Source organism: Parasteatoda tepidariorum, chromosome 8, assembly GCF_982258835.1.
Source record: "Parasteatoda tepidariorum strain Cologne lab strain chromosome 8, Ptep-v5.0, whole genome shotgun sequence".
In the NCBI taxonomy this organism is placed as follows: Eukaryota; Metazoa; Arthropoda; class Arachnida; order Araneae; family Theridiidae; genus Parasteatoda; species Parasteatoda tepidariorum.
This window is the reverse complement of record NC_141762.1, coordinates 72814010-72822726: the sequence shown is the minus strand read 5'-3', so window position 1 is coordinate 72822726 and position 8717 is coordinate 72814010. Positions and strand designations below refer to the sequence as shown.

The 8717-nt window shown below is 26.7% G+C and overlaps 1 long non-coding RNA gene across 3 annotated transcripts; it reads left to right on the top strand.

Annotated features, from left to right (window-relative positions):
- The first annotated feature begins 260 nt into the window (after positions 1 to 260).
- LOC147806310 (uncharacterized) lies at positions 261 to 8253 on the top strand. Of its 3 annotated transcripts, XR_015435886.1 has the most exons (4): positions 261 to 570; positions 3670 to 3703; positions 4332 to 4376; positions 8084 to 8253. It is a non-coding gene; the product is annotated as an uncharacterized LOC147806310 (long non-coding RNA). The 3 variants fall into 3 exon arrangements; XR_015435885.1 differs by lacking the exon at positions 3670 to 3703; XR_015435887.1 differs by lacking the exons at positions 3670 to 3703; positions 4332 to 4376; positions 8084 to 8253 and adding an exon at positions 2280 to 2859.
- Positions 8254 to 8717: the final 464 nt, after the last annotated feature.

The following is an 8717-nucleotide window of genomic DNA, read 5'->3' as shown; positions in this document are numbered from 1 at the left end:
TTCACAATAACCAATCAAAGTTATTATAATTTTAATATTTCATATTTGAATTGAAATATAATATGTATTAACATGTCGTTACATAATACAGTACTTTTGATTAAAAGCATAATATTTCAAAAAGACATTTTCTTAAGTTATTTGAGATTCATTCATTGTGTTCATTAAATTGTTTAAGATTTTTTTCCTATTATCTCCTTAATTTACGAAGTGTTATATTATTACAAGTTCAATTTCAGAACCAAACTATTGCAAATAATAATGTCCCAGCAAAAACATAAGTTCTGGCCATCTTCGAAATTACTGACGGTACTGATTGAAAAGTGAAGGTGCAAATTACTGTCAGCTGGGTTGATTGCTGGGCCACCCTATGAACTTTTGCCAACATTGTAGGAAGTGTTGGGCCTGTACATTACAAACAGCCGCATCCCGTCAGTCTGAATCTACCCAATGGGCCACCAAGTTAAAGTTGTCTGCTGCCGCCAGTGAAGCGGTCGAGCGAGTAACTGTAACTGTGAATTTATTGTTTAGAAAAAGAAGCACGTTGGATTCTTATAATTTTCAAAAAAGGTAAGGTTTTATTTTTTTCTATTACATTGAAGTTATTATTTTAATCATTTTTGATTTACTATTGTTCAAATATGTTTACGACGTGCAGATTTCGGTTTACAAAGAACCGCGTTTGAAGTGCTGTTTTGGCGCTATGTTTTAGATTGGCAATCATCTTTATTCAATTAATACATCATAATTAACACCTTTCTAAGATAGAATAATAAAAAATATTAAATTTAATTCAATGAAAATGTACAGACAAATGTTTTATCAACACCAAGATCGCCGCCAAATTTTTAGCGACAATCGAGCAGTAGCACGCCAAAAACAAATATAAATTGTTGTATGATGACTCTTTAAGTGCAATTCATAATATGTTGTAGCATATGATATAAATCAGGTTTATCTAAGTATATTATGAAAATAGATTTGTATAATAATCAAGAATTTTCATTAAAACTTATTTCTTTATCTTAAATAATATTTAGATTTTAGTTAACTAATTGCTGTTAGTAATATTAAAAATTGTTTCTGTTATATGTATTTCCTTTTAATGAAATTTTTGAGCTAAATTCAAGTGTAAAAATAGGTAAAGGTTTAATAATTTATACTAAATAGTTTAAATTAAGATGAAAAATTTATTTGTACATGTTAATATAAATAATTGTGAAGAATCGTGCTGTGAATTCTTAAACAACCTAAAAAAATATAGATTATGGAAAGTTTTTTAGCACGCAGTTGCTCATACTTAATTGTATATTGGCTAACCCCACTTATACAAAAAAAAAATATTACAAAATTCTTTTATATTTTGAAATCAATGTTAAGTTACTTCATATTTTTTGTTAAGAGTTAAGTGAATAATGTTTTTATTGTGAATTTCAAGTTAATATTCATATAAAATAATGCCCGATTTTTATAGGGATTACAAAAATATATAAAAGTTCAATACAATATGAAAACAAAATTCATACTCAATAAAAATAACAAACAACTCTTTTTCTATTAGTTTTAAAAATGTTAGAAAGCCTGTTAGCGCTCTCCATGAATTTCTATAGGTTTTCTTATTTCTTGCTGTGTTTATTATTAATTTAATGAACTCGCACTCGTATTGGTAACATGCGATCAAAATTTCTACTTTTCGACTAGTTAGAGTACTAAAATCTACAGGAGCTCTATACTTGTTGAGAATTTAAATTACAATCATTTCCTGACCGCTATAGACAGAATATAATACCATTTTATTTACAAGTACAACTTCTTAAAAGGATGTTTGACCACTTTCGAAGTAGCCGAGGTGCTTCAAATTTAACTTGTATTCTATTGAGAAAACAAGTTATAACTGCTTCCAAATCACTGAAAGCTAAATTTATAATAATTTTTTGCAGAGAATCTTTCAGTGGAAATAAAAGTTTTTCAATTAACTCCTTGAAAGATTTTCAATGCTAACCTTATATTTTGTGATCCTAGAGCCGAACTTAGAAAATTTTGTTGTTTTATTGTTGACAATTCTGTTAAGAAAATTTCCTGACCTACAAGTTATTTTTCTCATTCTAATTTCTGAAAAATATTATTCTAATTTTCATTCAAACGTTTTGAGTGCCCGTTGTGTAATGCTTTTTAAATTTTTGCTGAAAGTTAAGCGAAATTTTTTTTACTGTATATCTCAAGTTAATATTCACATGAAAGTAAGACCTTTTTTTTTCTTTTACCTCTTTAAATGTTAGAAAACCTGTGCCAGTCCTCCATGAATTTCTGTAAGTTTTATTACTTAATGTATTTATTATTTATTGAATTATCTCGCTTTCATGTTTGTAACAATGGTAACTTGCAATTGAAATTTCTACTATTTTCCAACTGAGTGAAGTACTGCGTCTCTGTTCTCATCAACTTCACTTTCCAAGTAGCTGAAGTGCTCCAAATTCAACTCTTATTCCATTGACAACTTACATCTTATCACTTAAAGGAATTTTTTTTTTCTTAAACTAAATATCAAATCCTTATATTGAGCTTTGTATGGAAGTGCTAGACTAATATAATTATTAATAATAGTTTATTAGACACAATATGCTTTAATATTAGATTCCATTGAACACTAATTTAAACGTAAATTTACGAGTAGTTTGAAACACGGCTTAACGAAAAAATCTAGCCGCTTTTTTTTATTGATAATTTTCTTATTTTATTTTCATAATCTGTTTTGGCTTGAGCAAAATAGTTGTTGTTTGCCTGTCAGTCTGACCACAGCAAAGTGCGGGTTTAAACGCACATATTTTAAATTATTGTACTAGGGGGCGAACCGTATGGAACGACAAAAATTTGATTATAATCAATTTGAAAAGTTTTTTTCAAAATAAATTAAATTTCAAAAATGACTTTTATGTGAAACTGTTCTATTTTACATAAATTAAATTGAGAAAAGCAACTATTACCAACCAATTCCCCTGATACAAATTTTTAAATTTATTAATAGTTAAAATGATTTATCAATTAACTTATTTTTTTTTTCATCATCTGCAGAATCTTTGATGTGCATAAATAATTTAATATTATTTTGAGAAGTAATATTTTAATTATTATTATTTGAATTATGATTTTAAAGAAGGATTAAGGACATTTTTATGTATTAAGCGAATTCATTTATAAAGTACAGTGAATTCTCACTTATGCACCAGTCTTTGGGACCAAGAGAAAAAGCGTATAAGATTTAAAAAACAGTAAGTTCATGCAAATAAGAAAAGCTTCAGATTCAGCAAAAGCTAAATTTACAATAATTTTTTGCCGAGAATCTATTAGTGGGAATAAAAAAATAAATTTCAATTAACTCTTAGGAAGATTTTCAATGCTAACCTTATATTTTGTGTTTTTTTTTTATTGTTGACAATTCTGTTAATAAAATTTCCTGGTCGAAAAGTTATTTTTCTCATTCTAAATTTCCTGGCCTACAAGTTATTTTTCTCATTCTAATTTCTAAAAAATATTTTAATTTTTATTTAATCTTTCTGGGTGTCCATTGGGTAATACTTTTTAAATTTCTGCTAAGAGTTTACCGTAAAATATTTTTACTGTATACAAGGTAATATTTACATAAAAATATGACCTTTTTTTTCCTTTTAGCTTTCCAACCTGTGCCAGTCCACCATGAATTTCAGTAAGTTTTTTAACTTTTATCATATGCAGAATCTTGGATGTACATAATTAATTTAATATTAGGTACTTTGAGAAGTAGTATTTTAATTATTATTACTTGAATTATGATTTTAAAGAAGAATTAGGGACATTTTAATGTATAAAGCAAATATATTTATAAAGTGCAGTGAATTCTCCCTTATGCATCAGTTTTTGGGACCAAGAGAAAAAGTGTATAAGATTTTAAAAACAGTAAGTTCATGCTCATAAGAAAAGCTTCAGATTCAGCGAAAGCTAAATTTACAATAATTTTTTGTGGAGAATCTTTAAGTGGAAATAAAAAAATAAATTTCAATTAACTCTTTGGAAGATTTTAAACGCTGACCTTATATTTTGTGATCCTAGAGGCGAACTTAGAAAATTTTGTTGTTTTATTGATGATGATTCTGTTAATAAAATTTCGTAGCCTGCAAGTTATTTTTCTCATTCAAATTTCTAAAAAATGTTATTCTAATTTTTACTTAATCTTTCTGGGTGTCCGTTGTATAATGTTTTTTAAATTTCTGCTAAAAGTTTACTGAAAAAATTTTTTACTGTATATCTCAAGTTAATATTTACATAAAAATAAGACCCTTTTTTTTCCCTTTTAGCTCTTCAAATGTTGGTAAACCTGTGCCAGTCCACCATGAATTTCTGTAAGTTTTATTACTTTTATCATCTGCAGAATCTTTGATGTGCATAAATAATTTATTATTTTGAGAAGTATTATTTTAATTATTATTATTTGAATTATGATTTTAAAGAAGGATTAGGGACATTTTAATGTATTAAGCGAATTCATTTATAAAATACAGTGAATTCTCATTATGCTTCAGTCTTTGGGACCAAGAGAAAAAGTCCATAAGATTTTAAAAACAGTAAGTTCATACAAATAAGAAAAGCTAGATAGAAAAGTTTCAATAGCTGAATAAAACTACAAATAGTCGTGAATAGCGGCTAAACCTTCTAATTGTTTTTAATGATTTCGAGTAATGTTTTTGTCATCTCTGTTTTCGCGTAAACTGAGTAATAGTAATCGCTATAGCTTTACATTCCTTGACCAAAAACTAACGTATTAATTGGTGGTGGGAAAGACACTGCTAGATAAATTTTGAAAGCATATGGGTGGTATATATGGTGGTTTCAATGTGGGTGGTGTGATAGATAAGACACCTTATTCAAATTCATATAAAAAAATGTCTTCCTAGAAACAATAAAGGTGAAAAAAATCCCATAGGGAAGAAAAATGAACTGTATTACTAGATCCAGTAACTTATTTCCTTTTATCTGTAACGAAGATTGTTTATTTGCTTTAAACTGAAAACTTTTTCTAAAAAATGGGATTATTTTTTTCTATTTAAACAAAAAATAAAATCAAAATTTTAGACTTTTAAAAAAAAATTGTGTGCTGAATTGAAATATTTATTTTCTGAATGATGCATAAAGAATTATAATTATTATTATTTTCCTATATAATGATCAAGGGCCTTTGAAAACCTTTGTATATATGCAAAAGGCACATAAAAGAGGTGGCGCAGAAGTGATTGGTCACTGTATGTAGTTTTATATTTTAATAATGGTTATTAATTTTCATTTTAATCGTTCACTTCCCTATTCAATGAAAAAAAGTGTTATATTTATAAATTTTATTGATGTATATAAAATATTTTTTTAAAAATTTTATTAAGTACAGTAAGATTTTGATTGTGAAAACACAATCATATTTAAAAACCTACCTTGTTAACATAGCTTAAAAACGTGTAGGTTAAAGAGAAAAAAAAAAGTAACGACAAAGTACTGATTTGAAGCATCTTGAAACTAACCTGTACAATATTGAATGCCTTCTAAGACATTATTTGGTAGAAAAAATTTTTGCGATAAGAACAATTTTTTAGTCCAAGCAAATAAAATGCCCCGTAAAAGTTAAAAAATTCTTAATAAAATGTGTAAGTAAATTTAATTTATGGTAACTAAGAAATAATGTTAATAACACCTACATTTCACTTATTTATCTATTCTTCAATAGTACAAAATATTTTTATTTGGCAATAATATATACACCTATCTTTTTAAAAACAAAAAAGTTTTCTTGAAACAGAAGTTTAAAATGTAAACACATTAGGAATCTCTAAACTAACATTTAAGTGCGACAGAAGCAAAAAGATTATAGAAATCTTACGTTTTTATGAGTTAAACGAGATGAAAAACATCAGAACCAGTTTAATTGCATATTGAAATGTTGAAGTTTTTAAAGATTCTTTTTTAACTTTCCGCCCTATAAACGGGTTGTGGTTGTGTGACGTGGGCGACCCTGCTTCACCACAGGTGCCCACTGGGTAACGAGAAGAAAGTAGTAGTTCTGGCATTCCTGTGGCCAATGGGACAACCCCCCAATGCCTGCAATTTAAAAAAAAAAAGGGAAAAAAGTCTATAATAAGGAAACGCCCATTGTAACGCTCCTGTCCTTGGGCAATCAAACAGGTTTAAATGTTTTCAGTCTAATTTTTCTCTGAATTATTCATTAGATTTAAATAAGTTTTGTTTCTTTTTATTTGTGGCCCATAATGTGTGTATCCTATTACAGAGTTTATTTGCTAGAATTCGAAAAGTATATGTTGAAAGTGGTTAATGTGCAACTCCTGCTATTCTAATCTACAGAAAATGACAACTAATTTTTCTGTATCAAATAAAAATGCAGTGTACCTCCTCGAGAAGGGCCAACCGTCCTCACTGCCCTTTGACGACACTGTCTGATAATATTCCTTTTAAAAAATTTAATGTGTAAATGATGATTACACACTTTTAAAATTATTCGTGTTAATAAGTTTGATTCAGATACCATTACAAATATTTACTTTGTTAATTCTCAACTGGTTAAATTTTTAAAAGATTTTTTTAGTATCAATAAGTTTATTAAAAGATTTTTTAAAAAAATTTGAAATGAATATTTTTTTAAAAAATATGTACCTTTCAATATTTATTTTTAATTAATCGTTTATTAGTTAATAGTTTAAATTATGGAAAAAGCGTTCAAGTTTAACAATATTTTTTTCTATTGCACAATGTTTTCTATTGCACAATGATTTTCTATTAGCATGTTTTTTTTCTTTGTAAGCTACAAATTTTTATCATTTTGATAATGGGTGAGAACTACTTTTTGAAATATACATGTAAAATAGTAGGTATAGGATGGTAATTTTACAGTCGTTAAGAATCGAATTCAGCTGTTACATAATAGTACACATTTTGTTAACTATTTACGGTGTTAATTAAAAGCCCTTTAAAAACTCGGTGTACCCTTTTTTTTTAGGAAGCACCTTTCCCTTTTTTATTCCTAGGCATAGTAATGGAGTATTTAACAAATATTTTTTGTTAAAAGAAGGAACTAAATTAATAAAAAAATTTGAAGAAAAGAAATTTCATCAGAGATGTAAACAATGTTATTAATATTTATGTAAACTTTTCATTTTTTGTCTTACATCTATACCAGTTATATAAAGACATTACGGAAATCGTGACATTGGTCAAATCTGTCGTTATTCTTATCTAGTTCTTGTGTTTTTTATATGAGGAAAACATTAATTTCACAAAGCATCACCATTAAAGTAATTTAAGAATTTATTGATTTATAAAGTTATTACAGAATTGTAAAATTATCTGCCTTTTTAACTAGCAAATTTTGAGCAACCTTTTTTCATATGGTTTCAATTCTGGTTTCAATTCAATACATATTATTGTTTTGATGCCTATTTTAATATGAAAAATGTTGTAAATTTTGAAATTTTTTTTGTCAAGGGTATACAATTAAAAATTTAATCATAAAAGTAAAGCGAAAAAGAAATACTATTGATACATTCGTGCATGTAAGTAATATATATTTAAAAGTAATTTTTCTTCTACAGCTTTCCTTGAAACAATAATTTACATTAGAATATCATAATTGTTTTAAATATTAAATGCAATAAAATTGAGCACCATAAAATTAATGAAGAAAAAACTGCATGTTTTTTAAAATTAAATATTTTCTGAGAAAAGGTGAGCACAAAATTAAACACCCTGAATAACTTTTCATTTAACAGTTAGATTTTCATGTACTAGTTGTCAATTTTAATGGGTTCGTGAGTCAATATTCAATAATTTCATTCAGAAAGGAATTTTATGTTCAAAATCTTTCTAAATTATAAGACAGGTGTATGTTTTGCATGGTGTTACTAATTTGATGAGTCAAAATTTATCAATGAAATGATAAAAGCAAAAACTTTTCGATAGAAATTTTAGTTTTAAAAGCTCATTTTCACAAAAATACTTATGTTTTTAAAATATACGATTTGCATAATTTTTATTTTATTATCCTCTCTTTCAGGAGAACTCTTCTGTGCTATTCCAAGTGATTCTATGTAGACAGAGATATGATTTCTCTGTTGTTTTTATTATTTTTAAAATTAAATTGAAATTTGTGTAATATTTGTATTGATTAAGGTTATGTCTTTGTATTTATATGTCTTTGTATAATAAAATGTTTGCAAGAGACAATGTTGATTATTCATTTAACTAATTTCAGGGTACATTCAATTCATTACATGACATTAGTACATTTTTGTCCAATACACCTATTTTTTGTTAAATTTGCTGCAAGACTAAATATAATCAGTAAAACATGAATTCATGATCAGTATCGCACTAAATGATCATCTCTGGACAGCCTCTTAATATTATCGGCTGTAGGTTGTATTTATTTTTGTATAGGGTACAATAGTATCACTAGATTCCTTAAGAACACAGCTTTAATTTTAAAACATATATATACTGACTACAAGCTATTATAGACATATATATTGACTTCAAGTTAAAACTTGAAAAATTACTTGTGAGATACAGAATTTTCATAATTCTGGACAGCAGTTTTATTATTCTGCTTTTAAGTAGAATATCGCTAAAGAAAAGATTATTACATATGTTTACCTAGTTTAAAAATGTATTGATAAGTGGAAGCATAG